This window comes from Muntiacus reevesi, chromosome 2, assembly GCF_963930625.1.
Source record: "Muntiacus reevesi chromosome 2, mMunRee1.1, whole genome shotgun sequence".
Lineage (NCBI taxonomy): Eukaryota > Metazoa > Chordata > Mammalia > Artiodactyla > Cervidae > Muntiacus > Muntiacus reevesi.
In genome coordinates, this window is record NC_089250.1 from 93,186,648 (window position 1) to 93,209,502 (window position 22,855).

The 22,855-nt window shown below is 37.9% G+C and overlaps 1 pseudogene; it reads left to right on the forward strand.

The window, feature by feature from the left end:
• LOC136157216 (RAB11-binding protein RELCH-like) overlaps positions 1-22,855 on the forward strand; it is a 91,604-nt pseudogene that overhangs the window by 6,548 nt on the left and 62,201 nt on the right.

Below are 22,855 nucleotides of genomic sequence, written 5' to 3' on the forward strand. Positions count from 1 at the left end.
ACGGGTCTGTCCTCCGTGACTCCAATCCCCGCCCCTACCTCCTGCGACCAGTCAAAAAGGAGTGGGGTGGGGCTTTCCCTTTGAGCAGGGCGCAGGGCCCCTCAGTCTCTGCTCACAAGCGTGGGGAGCAGGCAGGGCACGCGCTATTTCTCGCGAGACCGGGGACCAGGAAGACGCCCGCAGAGCCGTGCTGCTGGTGTAGCCGTGGCTGAGGCAGTGGCTGCTGCTGCCGCTGCAGCCCCCGGACGGTTCGTCTGCGAGCCTGCGCCTGGTCTCCAGGTGAGGAGACGGAACGTGGCAAGGCCGGGGCTGCGGAAGCGAGCGGTTCCTGCCGAGGCCGAGCAGGGACTCAGGCCGCGGCCTGTCAGAGCCAGGCAAGGAGGCGCCCACACTCCTGACAGTGTAAGGTGGCGGCGGTGGCGTGAACCCTTTCCTCAGCGATTCGGACTAGGACGAGGACGAGGACGAGGTCTCGGCGACCGACGAGCGGCCGGCAGGACTTCGGCTGGGTGCCGGGGGCGGCCTAGATCCGGGCTCTGCGGACTCGCTGTCGCCCCAGGACCCCGTGGCCTTGGGGAGCAGTGCCCGAGCGGGGCTCCCTGGGCAGGCGGCGGCGGCGGCCCTGGGGGCCCCGGGGAGACCCCGGCCCGCCTGTCAATTGATGTGATCGCGGCCTAGCTGCTGTGCGATCAGTACCTACTGACCGCCTTGGAGCTGCACACCGAGCTGTTAGAGAGCGGCCGCGAGCTCCCTCGGCTGCGCGACTACTTATCCAACCCTGGCAACTTCGAGGGGCAGAGCGGGACCCCGCCGGGGACGGGGGCGCCGGGGGTCCCCGGGGCGGCCGGCCTTGGAGGCGCAGGAGGTCGGGAGCCGAGTACGACGTCGGGTGGGGGACAGCTCAGTAAGTGAACGACGGTGCTGTCCCTCCGGGTGGGCTGTTGGGGTTGTGGGGGTTATTGTGGGGAGGGGGTGCTTGTGGGCCGGTGCTGAGTGTTGGGAGCATTTCAGCTAGAGGGTTGGGGCGGGGGCGGGCGGTGATCTTTTGCGTGGAGGTCAAAGGATCTGGCAGCGACTGTTCTCTCCCTGCCTGCCTCCAGCCCTTGGAGGGACTTGCACCAGCTCCTGGTTCCACTATTGGTGTCGATATCTATTAAATATCCAGAGTTTCTAATTCACTGGCTACTACATGACTCCAGAAGACTCCCTTGCAACCTTGGTTTATCGCTTTAATCGTTTTTCCATTCTCTCCCATCTCCTGAATCGCCACTACCTGGAAACAGTGTTCCTTATGTTGTTCGCAGTAATTATTTGACTCCAAGTCAAGAGAGAAAAGAATAGAAAATGTTGCTGTCTGCCCGAAGCCAGATCCACTTGAAGACCCGTCGTCTTGGGGTCGAGTTGATTACTCAAAAGTTGCATCTTCTGCTGCGTTAAATTTGTTCAGTTTAAATAAACTCAGTTTCATTTGCTTTCTGTTCCTTAATTTCAGTGGATTTCCAGAATTATAGGAAGTCTAAGGAGCAGAGTAGGCAGGTTCTCCGTGCAGTGTTACCTCCTGGTCTCAAAACCTTGTAGGCTTTTTTCTCTTTGTAAGTTTAGGAATTAACTTTTCTGCCTCGTTGTAATCTTTGTTAACTGTATAGACTGGTCGTTTACCTCATTCATCATATATTTACTAGCATTTCTTATGTCTTTAAAACGTACTGCCAAGGATGCATATTGGAGTCTCAGTACCTACCCTTCTTAAGAGGCATCTTAGATTTTCCCGTACTAACGGTATGAGGTTTTCAATGTGTTATGTGAGGCCAACTGAAATTTGCTCACACATGTTAAAATACATGATTTGAAATTGTAGCCGAACTGATGGTTTTTTGTCAGTACTTTTAAGTGGTGCCGGAGACTGAGATCGCCTAACTTCAGTTCAGTCCCTCAGTCACTTGTCTGGTTTTTTGTGACCCGGTGAACCGCAGCCTGCCACGCCTCCCTGTCCATCACCAACTCCAGGAGCTTGCTCAAACTCATGTCCATTGAGTCAGTGATGCCATCCAACCATCTCATCCTCTGTCGTCCCCTTCTCCTCCCGCCTTCAATCTTTCCCAGCATCGGTGGCTTTTCCAATGAGTCAGTTCTTCGCATCAGGTGGCCAAAGTATCGGAGTTTCAGCTTCAACATCAGTCCTTCCAGTGAATATTCAGGACTGATCTCCTTTAGGATGGACTGGTTGGATCTCCTTGCAGTCTAAGGGACTCTCAAGAATTTTCTCCAACACCACAGTTGCCTAACTTAGATGTAACTTAGTTAGATCTAGTTAAACTGCAAAGAGTGCCATTTTCCATCAAGATAAATCCGTAGCAGCCTTCTCTCTTGAATATGGAATTTTCTCAGCAAGTTTAACTTCCTTGCTCAGTATTGTAGGATTTTCTTCCTTTTCCCAAAACTGGTTTTTCTGTTGCTGACCTTTAAGACTATAAAATGTAACAAAGGAGCAGTGTAACAAAATTGTTAGGCAGTTGGCTTTTGTTTAAGATTTTTGAAGTGTCTAACAATGATTTTCACCTGATAAGCTCTTAATACTTCCTCAAGACCCAGCTCAACTGTCATCTTTGTAAATATTTCCCACACTACCAAGGCTTAGTTGTTTGATTCTTTCATTGTACTACTTTCAAACCTCAACCATAGCCTTTAACTCTTTTTATTTGATTTATTAGCAGTATCGTTTCTCTCCATTAGATAGCTTCTTGAGGGACATCTTTTTATTACTCACAGTTTGTATAGTCCCTGGCCTGTTGTTGAACATAACTGAACTGTATCTGCTATGTTTTTCTACTGTATAGATATAATGAAATAAGTTATTCCTTTATAACATTATTTTATTTAATTTAAAAGAATGTATTAATCTTTTCAGCCTACCTTATTATGGTGTGGTATCACTGTTTATAGTGAAAATTTCTCTTAAAAACATTTTGTACAGAAATAGTTATATTTATAATTTAGGCTCTAAATATAGCTGTGTATTAAAGTAAAAGTTGACTTCTAAATGCCTTTGCATTATACATTTTTATAGTTTCTTGAAATAACTTCAGTCCTGTGATCATAAATCAGAATTTAGCTATAATCAAATATTCATGTGCAGTTGTGCTCTTCCATAGTTTGTTTGGACCTGTTTTGGGTATAACTCAAAAGTACATTATTACAAAATATAATGTATTTTCAAGTGAATGCAAAACAGATGAGCAGTAGGGGGAAAAAAATCACACTTATCCATAATCCAACCAATAGTACTTGCCTTTTCCGTTTTTTCTATGAATATATGTTTAAAAGCAAAAATTGGATTAAACTGTTTTTGTAGCTTTGTATTATTTGATAGGCTGTAATTTTTACCATCAACTTTGAGCTAAAATTGCATACAATAAAATGTGCCCATTTGAAGTGTACAGTGTGGTGAATTTTGGAGAACAAATTAATACTACAAATAAAATATAAAACATTTTTATTGTCCCCAGAACGCTTTCGTTTTCATTTGCATTCAGTATCCCAAGACCATCACTGACCACAGTAGACAACAGTTTTCCAACCTGGGCCTAGGCACTATTGGAATTTTGGGGCTGATAATCCTTTGTTGTGTTAGTGTCCTGTATATTCTAGAATGTTTAACAGGGTTGCTGACCTCTGTGTCCACTACATAAGAGAAGCAACCACCCAGCCCCCATTCCCCAAGTTGTGATAATCAAGAAATGTCACCAGCACCGTCCGAGGAAGGGGAGGGCAAAATTCCCCAAGTGAAAACCACTTCCTTAGATAAGTTTTGCCTGTTTAAAAATGTCATATAAATAGAACTGCCATATGACCCAGCAATACCACTCCTGGGCATACACACTGAGGAAACCAGAACTGAAAGAGACACATGCACCCCAATGTTCATCACAGCACTGTTTATAATAGCCAGGACATGGAAGCAACCTAGATGCCCATCAGTAGACGAATGGATAAGGAAGCTGTGGTACATATACACCATGGAATATTACTCAGCTGTTAAAAAGAATTCATTTGAATCAGTTCTAATGAGATGGATGAAACTGGAGCCCATTATACAGAGTGAAGTAAGCCAGAAAGATAAAGAGCATTACCACATACTAACACATGTATATGGAATTTAGAAAGATGGTAATGATAACCCTATATGCAAAACAGAAAAAGAGACACAGAAGTACAGAACAGACTTTTGAACTCTGTGGGAGAAGATGAGGGTGGGATGTTTCGAAAGAACAGCATGTATATTATCTATAGTGAAACAGATCACCAGCCCAGGTGGGATGCATGAGACAAGTGCTTGGACCTGGTGCACTGGGAAGACCCAGAGGAATCGGGTGGAGAGGGAGGTGGGAGGGGGGATCGGGATGGGGAATACATGTAACTCCATGGCTGATTCATGTCAATGTATGACAAAACCCACTGAAATGTTGTGAAGTAATTAGCCTCCAACTAATGAAAATTTAAAAAAATAAATAAATAAAATGTCATATAAATGCAGTTTGGAGCATTTAGTCTTTTCTGTATGGCTTCATTTCCTCAGTAGAATGTTTTTGAAATCCATCCAAATAATGTTTTTATGTGTAAGAGTAGTTCATTCCTTTTTTGGTTTTTCCATTCATCAGTTATTAGACATTTATTTTTTTCCCCATTTTTGGCCCATATGAATAAAGCTGCCATGAACATGCTTGTATAAGTTTTGCAGAGACATATGTTTTCATTTCTTTTGGATAATACCTAGGAATAGAATTGCTGGTTCATATAGTTAGTATACATTTAAATTTGTAAGAAGCTGTCAAACAGGCTTTCCAAAGTGGTTGTATCATTTAAAATTTCCATCACCAGTGTATGAGAGTTTCAATTTCTATACATCCCCCAAACCCTTGGTATTTTCAGGCTTTTTATTTAACTCATTCTAGTGAGAGTACAGTGGTATTTCATTGTGGTTTTCATTTTTATTTCTTGAGGACTAGTAATGCTGAGCTCCTTCTTTGAGCTTTTGGGCATTGGGGAGGGGGGCTGTCTACTGCCGTTACATATCTTTTGTGCAAAGTCTGTTAATAGCTTTTTATTGAGTTGTGGTTCTTTTATATATTCTGAACCCAAGCCCTCCATCAAATATGTGTTTTCCAAGTTTTTTCTCCCAGCATGATTTGTCTTTTCATTTTTTAACAATGTGTCTTATGAGCAAAAGATTTTCATTTCATCAAGTCCTGTTAATTGTGTTTTTTCCTTAATGATTCATGGTCTTTGTTTCCTAAATAAATAGTTGTGTATCCTAAAGTTGCAAAATTTTTCTTGCGTATTTTCTTCTGGAAGTTTTATAGTTTCTGTTTCTAAATTTAGGCCTATGATGACATCATAAAAAGGAGAAATATTTCTGAAATGTTCCTCCTATAATTATGCAGACACTTATAGCACAAGCTTTAGTATAATTTAAATCCAAATGCATTGTATGTCAAAATATCTATATTTAAATGTCTTAGTACAGTCAGAAAATAGATAAATGCCAAAATAAGTCTGTAAATCTGTGGTTAGTACCATGTTTTGAAGATTTTGACTAATATTCAGATCATATAAATTATATCTTAGAAACTCTGAGGATGAATCTTTCTTTGGGACCAGACTACTGCCAGTTATAAAGGTCCTCTGTATTCAGTTCTACCATGTTAATTGGTGCTAGTTAGGTTATGACTTTATAATACTCAATGAGTAGTTTTTGGTTTATTATAAACAGTATAAAGATTGATAGTGTAGATTATCTAAAACATTAAATTATTTTTATTTGTTTTTATGTATTTTTGATTAATGTGTGTCTGATCTGAAAATTCATAAAACTTCAGAGTAATAAATGTGTAGTCAACAGTAGTTTTCTTTGTTTAAAGATGTCTAAAAGGCTTCTCTGATGGCTCAGATGGTAAAGAATCCACCTGCAATGCAGAGACCTGGGTTCGATCCTGGGTTGGGAAGATCCCCTGGAGGAGGGCATGGCAACCCACTCCAGTATTTTTGCCTGGAGAATCCCCATGGACATAGGAGCCTGGCAGGCTACAGTTCATGGGATCACAGAGAGACAGGACTGAGCAACTCAGCACACACAAAAGCAGTTTTAACTTTGTAAGATTCACTAAATTGTTTGCCCCAAAGTCTGTTGACGTAGATAATAGTACAGTGGTAATTATAAAATACTTTAAGAAGTCTTCATACTATCTTCTTTTTCTTGACTAAAAGAGTAAGTCAAATTTATAAAACATATCAAAGAACTATAGCTTTTTAAGTTTTATGTTTTCAGTGGAAGAATTTAAAATGAGCTCTCATGGAGTCTCAGTGTTTGATAAACTGTAGCATCCTTGTGATGTTCTACTAGGTCCACTTGATAAACTAATTTGATCTTTTGCATGTAACATTACTTGCTTGAATATACACACACATTAATTATATATTTTCCCCTGTATTTTTGCCAGTTGAGTCAGTTTGGTTTCCAGTTAGATTGCAAGGTAAAAGTTATGCCAATGCCTTTGGCACAACTTAATTACAAATTACAGTATTTTATCTAGAGGAATGCTGTTCTACTCTGAGCCTTCAAGGTCTAATCAAAATCAGACTAAAATTCCTTAGAATGAGTCAGCTCTCTAGAGACAGTAAGTGGTCAAATAACTTACGCCTTTCAGTGATGAATTTCTTTTATTCTGTATTTATCATGCTTCTAGATGTTCATACGGCAGCTTATCAGGAGGCATTTATGATTGACTTTAATAATTTAACTTATGAGCCTACAGACTTCTTGAGTCATCCTTCTCCTTTTTAAAATACTCTTTCATTGTCCTACCTGTCTTTTCTCAGAACTCTGAAAGAGTACTTACCTCACTGTGCTCTGTTCCCTCTTAGTATCAGCTGTGCTGTGATTCCCATCTTCCAAAATTTCCCATCTCTTCCACTTAAAAAAGTAGTTCCTCCCTGTTAGGTTGGGATTGGGTTTAGTGCTTCCTCTGGCTTCTAACAAAATATCAAGAGAATATTTCTAAAATGTATTAAGTTCACTGCTTTTAGCTGAGTGAGACTTGCTACTGTTGTCTGGACCACATTCAGTTCAGTTCAGTCGCTCAGTCGTGTCCGACTCTTTGCGACCCCATGAACTGCAGCATGCCCGACCTCCCTGTCCATCACCAACTCCCGGAGCTTGCTCAAACTCATGTCCATTGAGTCGGTGATGCCATCCAACCATCTCATCCTCTCTCGTCCCCTTCTCCTCCCGCCTTCAATCTTTCCCAACATCAGGGTCTTTTCCAATGAGTCAGTTCTTCGCATCAGGTGGCCAAAATATTGGAGTTTCAGCTTCAACATCAGTCCTTCCAATGAACACCCAGGACTGATCTCCTTTGGGATGGACTGGTTGGATCTCCTTGCAGTCTAAGGGACTCTCAAGAGTCTTCTCCAACACCACAGTCAAAAGCGTCAATTCTTCTGCACTCAGCTTTCTTCACAGTCCAACTCTCACATTCATACATGACGACTGGAAAAACCATAGCCTTGACTAGATGGACCTTTGTTGGCAAAGTAATGTCTCTGCTTTTTAATGTGCTGTCTAGGTTGGTCATAACTTTCCTTCCAAGGAGTAAGTGTCTTTTAATTTCATGACTGCAGTCACCTTCTGCAGTGATTTTGCAGCCCAAAAAATACAGTCTGACACTGTTTCCACTGTTTCCCCATCTATTTCCCAACAAGTGATGGGGCCAGATGCCATGATCTTAGTTTTCTGAATGTTGAGCTTTAAGCCAACTTTTTCACTCTCCTCTTTCACTTTCATCAAGAGGTTCTTTAGTTCTTCTTTACTTTCTGCCATAAGGGTGGTATCATCTGCACATCTGAGGTTATTGGTATAGATTCTTAAATTTCTCTCTCATGACTGTCCTTTTGTACCCATGCCTTTCAGCAGCTTCAAACTTTTTAATTCTTGTGGAAATTTTGTCAGATATTTTCATTGCCTAGGACAGTGACTTGCATATAGTTGGTATTCAATATTTTACATTGATCAGTTAATTTATTAAATTATGTGATCAGCTAAGTATTATAGGAATCCAAAGGAAGTTTAGTGCATATCCTTGAGCATATTATGTTCTTAATGGAGAGGCAAGACTAACACATGAAAGTCTATAGAATAGTTTTTTGTGGTACAGGTAATAGTGTAAGCATTCAGATATAGAAAAATCATTGTTGATTGTGATAATTGTGGAGAAAGTAAAATTTTAATGTGATGCTCGAGTATGAGTGAAATTTTAATATAAACAGTAGCTTTCTTATTTGGCCATATTTAGACTCTTCATCCTGAGTGAGGAAGAGGAAAAGAAAGTGAGGGTAAAGAGAAGATAATATTTATTTTATATTTTGCCTTGTTTAAAACATCTTCTGGGAACATGCTTGCCATTGTCTGGCTCACAATTAATAAAATGATTCCATTTGGGTAGTTATAAAAATGCAATATGACACTTCAAGCCATTGTGGGTACATTGTTTAAAAGGAAACAAGATAGGGGTATTTAATCAGCGAACAGGCCTTTTTGTGTTAAAAACTAAATTTACACTTTCTACTTTAGAGATGATCTTCAGACTGTATGCTTTTTTGTTTCTTTGCTTGTATTTTAAGCACCTTTGTTGGAAAAAAAACCATTCAGGATTGGCACAGTTTTCATTTTGTTTAGTCTATTTAGGTCAAAAACTAAGTTTTGTTACTTTTTTTTGTATGGTGGCTTTTAACTGTGCCTACTACCTTAACTCCCATTGGTTTTAGGATGATTAACTGAAAAAGAGCACTTACCTTGGTCTAAAAGTACAATCTGCTTATACCTAAAGTGTAAATATCAATTAAGAAGGGCCTTAAATATTAATAGCCTATTTTTTTTCCTTCGGGTAGTTGTTTTTATTGGCTTCTATGTATATATACTGTAACTATCTAAACACACACAACACACACATCTGTACTGTAAGAGTTGATGATAAAATGTGGTTTCTAACTTATTTATACTAAAAACATACTTGTTGATACTTAAATAAAAAATAAATTGTGTTCTGCTGTTTAGCCATATTTTGAACACGATGCCTCTTTTGTTGACTTTTGGGGGATTTGATTTAGTTCAGGATTGATCTGGAGAAGGCAGTGGCAGCCCACTCCAGTACTCTTGCCTGGGAAATCCCATGGATGGAGGAGCCTGGTAGGCTGAAGTCCATGGGTTGCAAAGAGTCGGACACGACTGAGCGACTTCACTTTCACTTTCATATGTGCTATAGGTTTAAAAAACATCAACTAGAGTCACACTGAATCCATTATTGTGATTGCCCTTGAGGAAGGAAATACTGGGGACATGAATTTTAAGGTATTTCTTTTTAAATTTTGCAAAATGTTAGCAGTTGTTCATATCAGGTGTTGGCTATGTGGTGGTGTACTTTGCACTTTTCTTTTTTGAGTCAATTTAAGGTATTTTTGTCAAATTTTGCATGTAATAAATTCTAGCAAAACAAGAAATATCTGTAATGGGAATTACAGCTCCAGTGTTCTGCCATTAATTAACACCAAATCCTATAACTGTGCTGTGTAAACCGAGTTTGGTGTTTCTGGTGACGTGAAATACCAATACCATTTTCCCTCTGGTATATGAACGCAAAGAATATATTCTGCATCGTTAAGTTATTTCTGCATGTGTGTTTGGTACATGTTTTTGCCTTTTTTGTTGCCTTATATTGAATATCTGTCTTGTATCGTCTACTAATTAAATTTGCACAAGACAGCAGCAAAAAATGTCATTCTTTGCTCACAAATTATTGGTGCCTATGTACCAGTTTCTCTGTTCTCAGTCTCCTATTGCTATTTTACCTTGAAGGTGAGTTTTATTTGGAAGGGAAATTTTGAGACTCAGTTGATAATTCTTACTATAATGTTGACAAGGATCTCTTCTAGGATACATTTGACATGTTTCAAGAGGACAGAACTATACCGATAGCTTCTTATTGCACTGTAATAAGAAGTATTACAGTGCATTGCACCGCACATTGCACTGCATGGGGAGTCTTGTAAATATCCTGTGTATATGTGCAGAAGTAGAGTCACCATTGGAGAAGTATGGAGCAGCAGCCTTAAAAGTTTCTAATTTTTCATTCAAGAGTAGTTCCTGATTATAGGCATTCTTTACAATCTTTGTAAGGAATAAAGCGTGTGTGTGTGTGTGTGTGTTGGTGGGTAGGAGGTGTGGAAAATGGATGTATGAGTAAGGAGAAATGTCCAAAGATGAGATGATGAGAGTAACGAATGTATCACCAAAATCTCTTAGTCATATTTTATTATGTTCTTAATGTTTCTTATTTGCATTGTGGTAAGTTACAGTAGTAAGAATACTGATTTTTGCCTCCTAAACCTTCTAATAAGATGTCTGTAACAAATAGGTAGTTTGTATTGATAGGTGGGTTTTGAGTCTACAGTTTCGCTGAACTCTTCCTAACAGGTTGTTTTTTTTTTTTTCTGTAAACAATGTTGTCTCCTGAGTGTAGTTTTGATCAAAATATGTCTGATACCAAGGTTGGAAAGTAAAATGTATACTTATATACTCTTGGTAGGGCACTCTTTTGAGAGTAATTTGGTGGTATCAAGCACATTTTAAAAATGCATATTCCTTAGTATCCAGTTCCAATCCATATTTTATTATAGACCAGCTCATTTGTATCCAAATTATTGAACCTAGATTTTTTTCATATCTTCTACATTCGAGTAAAGGTATCAAAGATTGAAAACAACCTGAATGTCCAGCAATGGGGGATTGGTTAATTAAAACAGAATGATCTACATGTGCTGATGTGGAATGATATAAGATATAAATTGAACAAGTTAGGATGCAGGCAATATTTGTGAATTGTTTCCACTGACATACAAAAAGGGAGAAACTGGTCTATGCCTAGCGTATTTCTAAAGGGATACGTACAGAAGAGTCTAAGCAATGATTGGTGACCCATAGGGTGATGGCTGGTTGAAGATGGGTTTACCTTTTATTTGTATGCCCTTTTGTATATTACTACGTATCAAGACTTAACTTCTTAAGTGACAAGACTGGGATTCCAAACCAGATCATCAGCTTCCAAGTTTTCATTCTTTCCATTGCACCACAACTACTGTTTTGTCAATTTTAAAGCACAGTTAAGCAAATGTTCTTGAATCATTTTAGTATGTGATCAGGCAAAGTATCTTAGTGACCCATTCAGAGTATATCTTATTGACTCAGAGTAGCCAGTCATTTTAATGCAGAGGGCAGGTCGGGTAGAATAATATTGATCATTTAACAAAATGATAAACTGTAGCACCACACCAAGACAAAGGAGAATAATCTGCTGAATGAAATTCAGCTACGGAAATCCACTAAAGTTGAATTAGTATGTCCTCCTTTTTTTCAATCCCGCAGCTTTGCTACATGGTTACATCTCAGTTTCTGGTCTAGTCATGGAAGATGACTAAGCCTCTAGGAGCGGACCGTGGTTGCCATCATGAGTGTAACCTTCCAGATTTTCTCAGCAGTCAGAAATGAGGTTCATTTGTTTTTGAGACCAGCCGATCCTGACTAGGTGGCTAATATCGCTCATCCTATTTTCTGTGTTCTTTCTAACCGTCCATCTGCTCTGTGCTTGTGTGCTGCCTTAGTTCAGGCCTTCAGCTCACATCTGGACCCTCAGTTTTAGCCTTGTCACTGGTTCCTGTGCCTTTAATCGGTTCCTCCCTCCTTAATTGATTTTAAAAGCAGTTTGGTCATGTCACTCTAGCTAACGCCGTTTAAAATCACTCTCATCCAAGACAATTTTTTTTGAACTCTTTTTTTATTAGCAGAATTATATATTGCAGAAAAAAGAATTTACAAATCTGTTTAGGAATTTAATTTTTCCCATTTTTGCACAGTATATGATAAAAATGACTTTGAAATATTTTGTTATAAATATGTGTCATAAAGTTCTCCCTATAATTTTGTTTCTTCCTGTGTTTTCCATCCACACTGTCATATACAGACCTTTCTTGTACTCACATTGTGTACTTAGTGTTTCTTGAACTTGTTTTATATATTCTTGTCTCAGTGCTCTTGTCCATATTATTTTTCCTTCTCTTCATATTCTTTTCCTCCATCATTCTTCTTTCCAGATTCTGTTTATCTTTAAGGGAAGGTCCAGTTTATGTTCCTTCCTCAAAGTAGTCTCTAAATCCTCTGAACTTGTGGTTTTTTGTTGTTGTTTTTTTTGTCTCTCTCTTCTGGAAATTAATTATATGAAACTTGTGACTGTGATAGTGTTGCTTTTATTTTTGTATGTTGATGTTTTAGCTGACTAGACTTTTTTAAAGGTGTTTGTTGGGGTTCCTGTCTCATATATCTTTGTCTTCTTTCACACCTGGCACAAGTGCCTAAAGTAGGCAGTTCATAAATATGTATTTAACATGGATATAGAAAAAGAGACCATATTTTATTTATCTTTTTGTCACCAGTGCCTAATATTGTTCCTGACAAAAAAGCCTTTGAATAAATGTTGATGGTATGTTAAAGAGATGATCTTTAGGTATTGGGATCCTTTAAATATGTAAGTTTGGAATATTCCTTGTGAAATTAGCTTTTCCCTCTGTAGCCTGAGGAAAGTTGAGTCCAGGTTGACCTTCCTGAGGTCATTCACGGTATCAAGCCCAACTTAGCTTAGTTCAGATCTAGGAGATCTGAACCTGCATGCTTTTACACGTTGCTCAAGGAAACTAATGGTTTAGAGCTCAGGCTTTGGCATCCAAGGGCTTGAGTTCATATTTCTACTCTGCTTCTTCCCAGTTGCATGAGTCTGGGATAGTCTCTTTATCCTTTACTGTAAAATACATAAGGTAACAAACAGCTTCTGTTTATCTGTGAAAAATATCTGGCACAGAATAAGTGGTCAGAAAGTGTTAAATATAATAATAGGTAATGCTGTTAATAATAACCCTCCTCTTTACCTGACAAACTGTTCATATGGTCAAGTCATCGGGCTTTACAGAAATTTTAACTTTAGTGAATAATTTGTCAGTAAAGTTTCAGTGTTCTCCTGTTCCAAAGTGTAAGTCTTTTAATTTGAAGTTTAATTTAGTGGAATCTTGTGACAAAGAAAAAACAGTGAACTAGAAACTGGGAGACTTCAATTATACTGCGAGCTTCTCACAAAAGTTAATTTGCTTAACCTTTAACGTAGTCTAATTGTATCATTATTAACTGTGTACATGACTAAATTCCAGTGGTTTGTAAGTCTACTTAAGGCTAGAGCCAAGTCTTACTGAATTTTTACCTTTCTCCTCCACACCATGGATTAGTAAATATGCACTGAATGAATACACAGCTCTGTTTTCTTATTAGTCAAGATGAGGGGTTGAACTGTCTCTAAGATTCCCTCTAACTTCAAATATTTTGAATATAGGGGCCAGTGGAATGAGTCCCCATGTTAGAGAAGAACTGAAGATCAGGAAATCTAAATGTAAATTTTGCCATTGACAAATTTCTAAGATCCATTTTTAAATTTAAGTGGATAATATACTAAAGTGTTGATGCATGACCTCAAATTTAGATATAATTATTTTTAAGGTAAATTTGTTATCTATTTACTGAACTTATAAACTATATACTTCTTTCTTTGCTTTAACCCTAACCCATGACACGGGTGCAGTTGAGTAAATTATCTTTACTAAGCAAATTGAAATTTAAAGATAACTGCTTGACATTATTTTTCTTCGAATCCATTAATTGTAATTGGGTACTTTAATGACTTTTTAATTATAAAATGCCCATATTACAAAAAGCATTAATTGTAAAAAATTTAAACAGTATAGAGAGAAGTATTCAGAAATTTTAAGTCTATTCTTCAGAATCAGTTATATATATAGCCTTTAAAAATTATTCTTTAATTCTTTATTGTATTTTCCTGTTATTAACCTGGTACACAGTAGTTGTTCATTGAATGTTCACTGAATTAACCAATGCTCTTTACCAGTCAGGAGCTGATCAATTTTTCTGATACATTTTTCTTTTATAATGCTATTGATATGTAATTTCTATAAAAGATAGCTTTTCAAGAGTCTGAAACTAATTTTTTTAGCTATTGTAAAAGTACATTCTGTCATCAGTACTAAAAGATTTAATGAAAAAAATAAGAATACTCTCATACAGTAATTTATGAAATCAGTCTGCATGCCTCAAAGTTACACTGTGTCTAATGATTTTAGTTTTCAGGCCTACTAAAACTTACATACAGGTTTTACTGGTTTGCCAGCTATGACAAAAGTCCCTGATCATTCAGTTTCTGAGTTACAAAGTGAATTACTGAAAAGTTACACCATCTTGGAATTTGAAGAAATGCTTTGTGGTATACTTTATATTAGAAAGTGGTAATAGCTTCTTTCTTAAGAAAAGAGGCTAGTTTTTCCAAACTCTTGCTCTTTTATATCAGAGTATTTGGAAAGGTATGTACTTGCCCTGGAAAAGAATTCTGGCTGAATCCAAAGAAGCTTATTTATCTAGAAGCTATACTCTTACCTCAGTTCAGTTCAGTCGCTCAGTCATGTCCAACTCTTTGCAACCCCATGGATTGCAGCACGCCAGGCTTCCCTGTCCATCACCAACTCCTGGAGCTTGCTCAAACTCATGTCCATCAAGTCGCTGATGCTATCCAACTATCTCATCCCCCGTTGTCCGCTTCTCCTCCCTCCTTCAATCTTTCCTGGCATCAGGGTCTTTTCCAATGAGTCAGTTCTTCAAATCAGGGGGCCAAAGTATTGGAGCTTCAGCTTTAGCATCAGTCCTTCCAATGAATAGTCAGGACTGATTTCCTTTAGGATGGACTGGATGGATATCCTTGCAGTCCAAGGAACTCTCAAGAATCTTCCTCAACACCACAGTTCAAAAGCATCAGTTCTTCAGTGCTCAGCTTTCTTACAGTCCTACTCTCACATCCATACATGACTACTGGAAACACTGAAAAATCTTACCTATTAGTCTTAAATTTCAAAGTATATTTTATATACAGACTGTTATAGGTTAGCTCCATCAAAGTTGAAATTACTTTCTTCCATAAATAATTATTTTCTGACATGGTATATATTTTAATACATCAGGAAATTGGTTTTACTTTTATGACATTATTGTTATTATAGTTTAAAAGATACTAAAGCTTTTTTTCCTTGGAGAATATAAAATTGTTGACTCAGAACTAAAAAAAAAAAGTCAGGTGCCAGGGTCCAGCGCCAGCAGGATTCAGGGGAACCCTCAGGATGAACGGTGTCGGCGAAGGAGAGAGAGAGAGAGAGACCAGACCAGACCAGGATATGCGGCAGAGTCTGGCAGTTGCTTTATTTTTCACCATAGCCTTTATACCTTAAGTTGGTACATTTCTAAGGGGCAGATAAGCATACAGACTTAGTTTAACATTACATCAGCTTGCCCTTCACAAAACCAGGTGTTCTCTGTATATTTTTGTTTATGAGAGTCTTTTGCCATAGATTTTTTGTACATTATCTTCTGGCCTTGAGCTTAGCAGAAAACAGAAAAGTGGCAGTCTCATGATACAGCAGGTTGCAACATAATAGAAATACAATCCTGTTAACATAAAAGTCAGTCTTTTTGCAGAAGTTCTCAGCTAAATTTATCTAAAAAGCACACAAAGACTCTGTGGCTCTGGTGAGGGAGTCCCTGTTTAGCACTCCTGGTTAAAATTAACAATTATCTTATTGTTTTTACACTAGGGCTAAACTCTTATTTTTCTAGATCTCCAACTATATTAACAATAGTTTCCACTGCACAACCTCAGCACATTAACATCAAACAAACGTTGATCTAATAACCACTTTTAAAACAATATTTTTTGTATTCTCTAATAGGGCTTCCTCACCCCCCAAAGGGCTCTGTGCCTATTACGGCCCTTTTATGGTTAATCTCTATGTATAATACCTTTTGGCTTTCAGGCCTGTTGACAATTTATGGCTTGCACCTGGTATAACTTTAAGCATCTTCAGTAGCCAACCCTGTCTTTTTTGTGGTTAATCTATTTTCTTTCTATTAGGTGTCATCTCCATGAGAACTAGATAGGATTACATTTTTACAGAACAGAAATGCAAAAGATTGCAAAAACAGCAGATATGGCACAAAACAGGCTCTTAGTCTAAAAGTTAATTACCTGCAAGACGTCACCAGCTAATCTGTATCTAAAGTGTTTTTTATTAGGCACATTTGTGGCTATTTTATTTGTGGAGCTTTTCTCACCCTGCGGAGGGACCTATGCTTAATGGTGTCTTTTGTTAGCATACTGTGCTTAGGATGTTTAGAACAATCATGAGCATTTTTTGCAGTGGGAGCACACATTTATCAAACAAGCCAGAATGACAGCAAAAGGGTTTGAATTGAAGCATTTCCTTCATCCCTGGCCCCTTCATAGGGTAGCAGCGTCCAGGAGATTTATTAATTAGGGTTTTAAATTGGTCCTTATTCAGTGAAAGAGGAGCAGGAGAGCTCTTGGCAGGCAACACAAGAATCTGCAACAGGGCAAACAAGAACAACAGCAGAAAAAGGGGGGAGGATACAGGGTGGGGTACAGGCCGAGGCCAACCTGGAGGGTCCCTTATCCTAGACGGCCTTGTCTGTCAGGTTCTTTCCTCATGACCTCGTCATGGATGGGATCCCGGACGGCCTTGCCTGCCCGGTATTTTCTTCATGACCTTGTCACGGGCGGGACCCCCCATAATGGCTCCCGGCAGTTAGGATACATTTTTCAATGGTTATAATAATACCAAGACAGAAATTAAGGTGCGTTTGCTTTCCCCAAAGACTCTTTCCTATTACAAACTTCTGGAGAAATAGTATAATGGAGGAATAATGTATGATGATCAAATAGCCTCTTACTTAGTAGACCTGTATGTCTGATTGAAAATACCAGAAAGAGAAAGTAATACTTAGAAAACTAACATTAGATACTTAACATGTAGAAAAACATATATCTGAAATCAACAACCAGCATCATACTTCACTATTCATGAAACTCAGGAATAAACAGTGAGGTCTGCTACACCACCACCAGAATATTAGTTGATAAATATTTATCCTACTGGGTGTACATGTTTTAATATACAGGTTGGAGACATGAGACTAGCTAGTGAGGAGCTAAAACATGCTTGTGAGTGTGAGCAGAGGGACTAGTACTCGAGAGGAGTTTCTGATTACAGCAGTAATGGTAAAATAACTTACCAGGAAAATCTGGATGTTAGTTACGTGGTCAAAGAAAAATGAATAGAAAATTTGCACACATACACCCAAAAAAGGTAGATGGCCATTACATCTTTAAAAGAATGTTCAAGTTCACCAGGAATCAAAGATGCATTATTAAATAAGACAATTTTATAGTATATGTTAAATTGGTGAGATTAAAAATAATAATACCAAGTCTTTAGGAATCACCTTGTTTTCTCTCTTTTACTTAAACCCACATTTCATTTCACTACCAGGACATGTTAGTTTTACACCAAAAAATAACCCAAATCAGAGCAATTCTCACATTTCTAGTACCTCTGTTCTAGGCCAGATCTGATCATCTCTCCCCTACATGCCTCTGTGCTGTGTGCTGTGCTAAGTCAGTTCAGTTGTGTCCAACTCTTTGCGACCCTGTGGACTGTAGCCCACGGGTTCCTCTGTCCATGGGATTCTCCAGGCAAGAATACTGGAGTGGGTTGCCATGCCCTCCTCAGGGGATCTTCCTGACCCAGGGATCAAACCCAAGTCTCTTAATCTCTCTTGCATTGGCAGTCAGGTTTGGTTTTTGTTTTTGTTTTTTTACCACTAATGCCACCTGGGAAGCCCTTACATGGAGTATAAGGAGTATAGTTGATTTACATAATAGCTTCTGAGCTGGTCTCTCTGCAAACCACTTTCCTTACAGCAGCCAGTTTCTAAAAATGCATGTGTTTCTGTTGTTTTTCCAATGGACTTCGAATAAAATCCAAATTGTTTGCAGTTCTGTTGTCCTTAGCTAGGCTGGTTGCATTATACTCTGTGTGTGTCCTGTTCAGGAGTTAGAGATCTCAGCTGGGAAACTCAAGTTACTTCAAAGTAGTTTAATTAGTATGAGCATTTTTACCTTATAGTTTTAATAGAATTCCTATACCTTAGAATCATAGTTTATTAACTGGAAAAAAAATCATAGGTAATTGATTTCCAGTCCCTTATTTTGGCAGTTAAATAAAAAGCTGTTTAATCTTTTTTTTTTTCCCCTGATTTTGATTTATTACAGATTGAGCCGGGAGCATCAGTACCCTTGATTCTTTAGACTTTGCAAGATATTCAGATGATGGTAACAGGGAAACAGATGAGAGAGTGGCAGGTAAGATTCTAAAGACAGATTTGGATGCTTTTGACATTCCAGAAATAGTGAAATGACTTGAAAAATTCTCTTCCTTCTACAGTTCAGTATGTGAATAGAATTAGACAGTTATCATACAAAGTTATATTACTAATTTATTGGCTTCAGGGAGCATTTCTGAATGTTCAGCATCACCCAGCTGCTCTTCCCGGTGACACTCTGAGTTTTTGATTATGTGTACCTACAGCTACTGAGTTCTGCTTGCAGTTAACAGTTTATAGCCGTATAATTATAAAACTGGTGTAAAGCAGGTGTAAGTCAGCCATGGTTTAGTGCAAAGTTATTTGGACCTTGCTCTCATTCCTTTTATCCCCCGGACCAGGGCTAAGTAATAATTATGTGGTATATACCTATGCAACTCTGCTGATGGTTAAAAATTGGTTTAAATACATCCATGCTGATTGGTGATCAAAACTTTGTTATCATTCCTTGGATTCTCCCTGGCCGCCACTGCATCCCTTTAGAAACTTCATTTGACTTTCCTGTGATCCTGAAAATAGATGTTGTTAATGCTCGGTCCACTCAGGGCTTCCTGGACTTTGCCCATTCCAAAAAGAAGACCAGCATCCTTTTTAGTTGCTTGGTTCCTCATTCCAGTCTCCTTCCCTCTCCACCCTCCCACCAATTTTGCCTTTTTGGCATCACCATAGGATCTGTAGGGACTTCAGAAGACCAATTTGTACTCTCTGTATTCTGCCCACATCAGATAAGGTCAGTTGATTCTTCTGGGGGTCCACACTGAATTTACCAGTGTAGAAGCCCTGGCTCCTCAGATGTCCAGTGACTGGTACCTATCTGGTGCTTCAGGCTGTGACTGTCAGTTATTGAAGTAGTTCCTGAACATCTTTATATAGGAACTGTGGTTTTCATGGGATGTTGACTCTGAGATAGATGGGAAGCCACCCTCAGCTACGTATTTTAACCCACTGGAATGGGGGGCACACCTGGCGTAGGAAAGATGCCACATGGGACAGGTGGAGCCTGTGAGGGCCCTGTGGGGTCAGGGAACATCCACACTGTGACTTCCCCTCTTCATCAACCCTGTTGATTCTTTTTTTCTCTTTACTGGCACAGGGTTGTTAAAACCTGCCATATATTTGCCTGTCATAGTCATCAATAATAAAGATGAGTGCTATTGAGCTCTAATTTTTATATAGCACTCGCTCCTTCCTGAACACTTTGTAATTGTATGTTAACTCATTAAGTTATAGAATTATCCTCATCTTCCACTCCCCAAGAAACTGAGGCACTCAGAGAGTCTTAAGACTTAAGTGGCAGGGCTAAGACTCAAATGTAGAATAGCCTAGCAACAGAGCCCACAACTCTGTACCATATGCCACCTCTTAGGGTGAAGGATTAAATTTGACCTAAGTAAAATGACATTCCAATTTGTGCTTTTCATTTATTGCTTGAGAAAAGAGCTATTGAATGTTTAAATACCTCAAACAGTATTACATGATTTAGGGGAAAAAATGATGTAATCATTTTTAGTTTAGCAGAGGCTCAGAGAGGAGTGAGCAGTGAGAACAATAGCAGTATCGGCTGAAGGGGGAAGTCATTGGAAGACTTCAGTGCAGCTGCCTCCTCGATAGTCATGATTTAGTCGTAAGCATTGTTAATTGACAGCTGTGTCAAAAGAGCAAATCACATCAGTAATATCTGAAAATTAGCAAATCAAGTGGGAATTATTTCAATAATTTTAGGACTCATTCTCCTAATTATATCATTTGTTAAGTGGCATTATGTTATACTTAATTATATACTAAATGTTAGATATTATATGTTTTATGTTATTTATTAAGTGTTAAATACATGGTATTTTAGTTTCTTTGAAACTAACCAAATATATTTAGTTTTGTATATTGTATTATTGTTCAAATGGTTATGTATTTGAAAATAACTTCAACCCAGAAATAGACCACATAATTATTTTCATTCCTCTAATTTTTATTTGAAAACCTAAAGTCAAATTTAAGAGGTTCATCATCATTCTTGTTATAAGGTATGTTAGTATTTTTAATTAGGGGAAACATGGATGTAAAAGCAAGATGTTATAACTAAGCAAAATGCTATAACCAAACATAACTAAGAATGAAAATTTTAAATAGTTGGTAGGTTTTTGTTTTTCCTTTTTTTTAACAATATAAATTTATTTATTTTAATTGGAGGCTAATTACTTTACAATATTGTATTGGTTTTGCCATACATTGACATGAATTCACCACGAGTGTACATGTGTTCCCCATCCTGAACCCCCCTCTCACTTCCCTCCCCATCCCATCCCTCTGGGTCATCCCAGTGCACCAGCCCCGGGCACCCTGTATCTGCATCGAACCTGGCTGGTGATTAGTTTTGACCTTATATTTTTAATCTAAAGATTATACTCTTTCTCTAAGTTTGGGGAAATAAAGTAATTTTTGCTTACTATGTAATGCTAATATATAAATACATGTGGTCTTGAGAAAGACAAATACTATGTGATATCACTTATATGTGGAATCTAAAAATAATACCAGTGAATACATATATAAAACAGAAATAGACTTGCAGACATAGGAAACAAACTTGTGGTTCCCCAAAGCAGAGAGAGAAGGGAGGATGGGACAGGTTAGGAGTACAGGAGTAACAGATACGAACTACTAAACATGGGTTTACTTCATAGCACAAAAGTTTATATCTAATATCTTGTAATAACCTATAATGAAATATAGGCTACAAAAAAATGGGATGACACCTGAAACTAACACAATATTATGAGTCAGTGGTACTTCAGTATAAATGAATGAATGGATTCTGTCTTTCATCTTCACTGGGAAAAGGAAGAAAATACATGTTACTACAAGATAATAGCATTTAGACTCTTAGGGCTCTTATACCATAGCCTGTTGTTGAACCACGTGTGTGATATCTGGCTGAAAATTTAAATTAATCACAATTCTTATTTCCAAAGAGATTTACTTTGGAAAGTAAATCTCTTTCCTAACCATTGGTAGTAACTTAGAAGCTAATTGAAAGAACAGTAATTGAGAAGAGATAATTATCGTGTCATCTGTCATTGGATCATATGTAAACCTTACTGAGAAAGAACAAAAATCTCTGTTTGATATTCCTGTACCAGTCTTGGGCAGAAGGAGTTTATAGGTAACACAGGTTTTGAGTCCATTGCCCCATGATGCAAATGTAGGGCCTGCTCCAACCATTAGTTAACTGTTTATCTGACATATATATGTGTGTGTGTGTGTGTGTGTGTGTGTGTGTTTACATATATATGTGTGTGTGTGATATATATATGTATGTGAAGATTTTCATCATCATTTTCCTAAATTTAAAAATCTGGTTATTTTTTCGAGTCTGTGCAGATATTCTTTAAATGAGGAAAAGATCTCTAAGTGAATATATGTTTATAGAGCACCATTATTTTGAGTTTTGTGCTAAAAGAACTAGGACTAAAAAATATTTTAAGATAGTAGTGATACACACTTGCATATATCCCAAGTCATGAGTGCCTGATCTTTAACTAAGCACTCAAGTACCCCTGATATAATACCAGTATTATCCAACCTTGATTGAGAAATAACTGTTTCAGCTAATCTATAATGGCTGATACTGACTTAGTCATTAATTTTTTGGTAAGATTATAATATGCAGTATTACAATATACCTATACTTTGCAGTTATTACTTTAGTTCCACTAAAATTGCATTCAACAGTGTTGGGCTAGTAGAGGGTTGGGGTAGTGGAGTGAGCAGGCTGGTAGCTGGTTCCTATGGTGTTTTTTAAAAGCATTCACTTCAAACATTCTTGTGAAGAATTATAACATTTGAAAACTACTTGGAGGTTGCTTGGTATAATGTATCACTTTACAAATTAATAAATTTTGAGTTTTAATCCAATATCTTTTAATAAAGAAGTGACAAATTCATATGTGTGTAAATATATCTGTTCAGACCTTTCATGTAAAACTTTTTCACATAACTGCAATTATTTGATCATACTGTGCCTTTATAGAGATGTGCTGTAGCTTCAAAGATATGCCTTTGTCTTTTAAAGTCTGTATTATATATTAAGATACACGCAGCAGAGTGAATTCATTTCGATAGGCACTAGCTTTAAAAGCAGTGGTAACTTTTAATGACATTTGGCAATGTATGTGTAGATGTGCATAAAAATATAAATTCTTGCCATCTGACATGGGTTTTTCTGGCTTTCTGTGCCTTGATCATTCATTGTTTTGCTCTTGGTGACCTAAACTTTCACCAATTGAATTGAGGTGTTTTTTTTCTTTTTTTCCCCCACAGTTTGTGTTTTAACCTTTCTTTTTTTTTTTCATATTCTATCATTTTGGTGCAGGGCGTTTCTGATCTGCAATTGTTCTGTAATATGTCTTAGTAAAT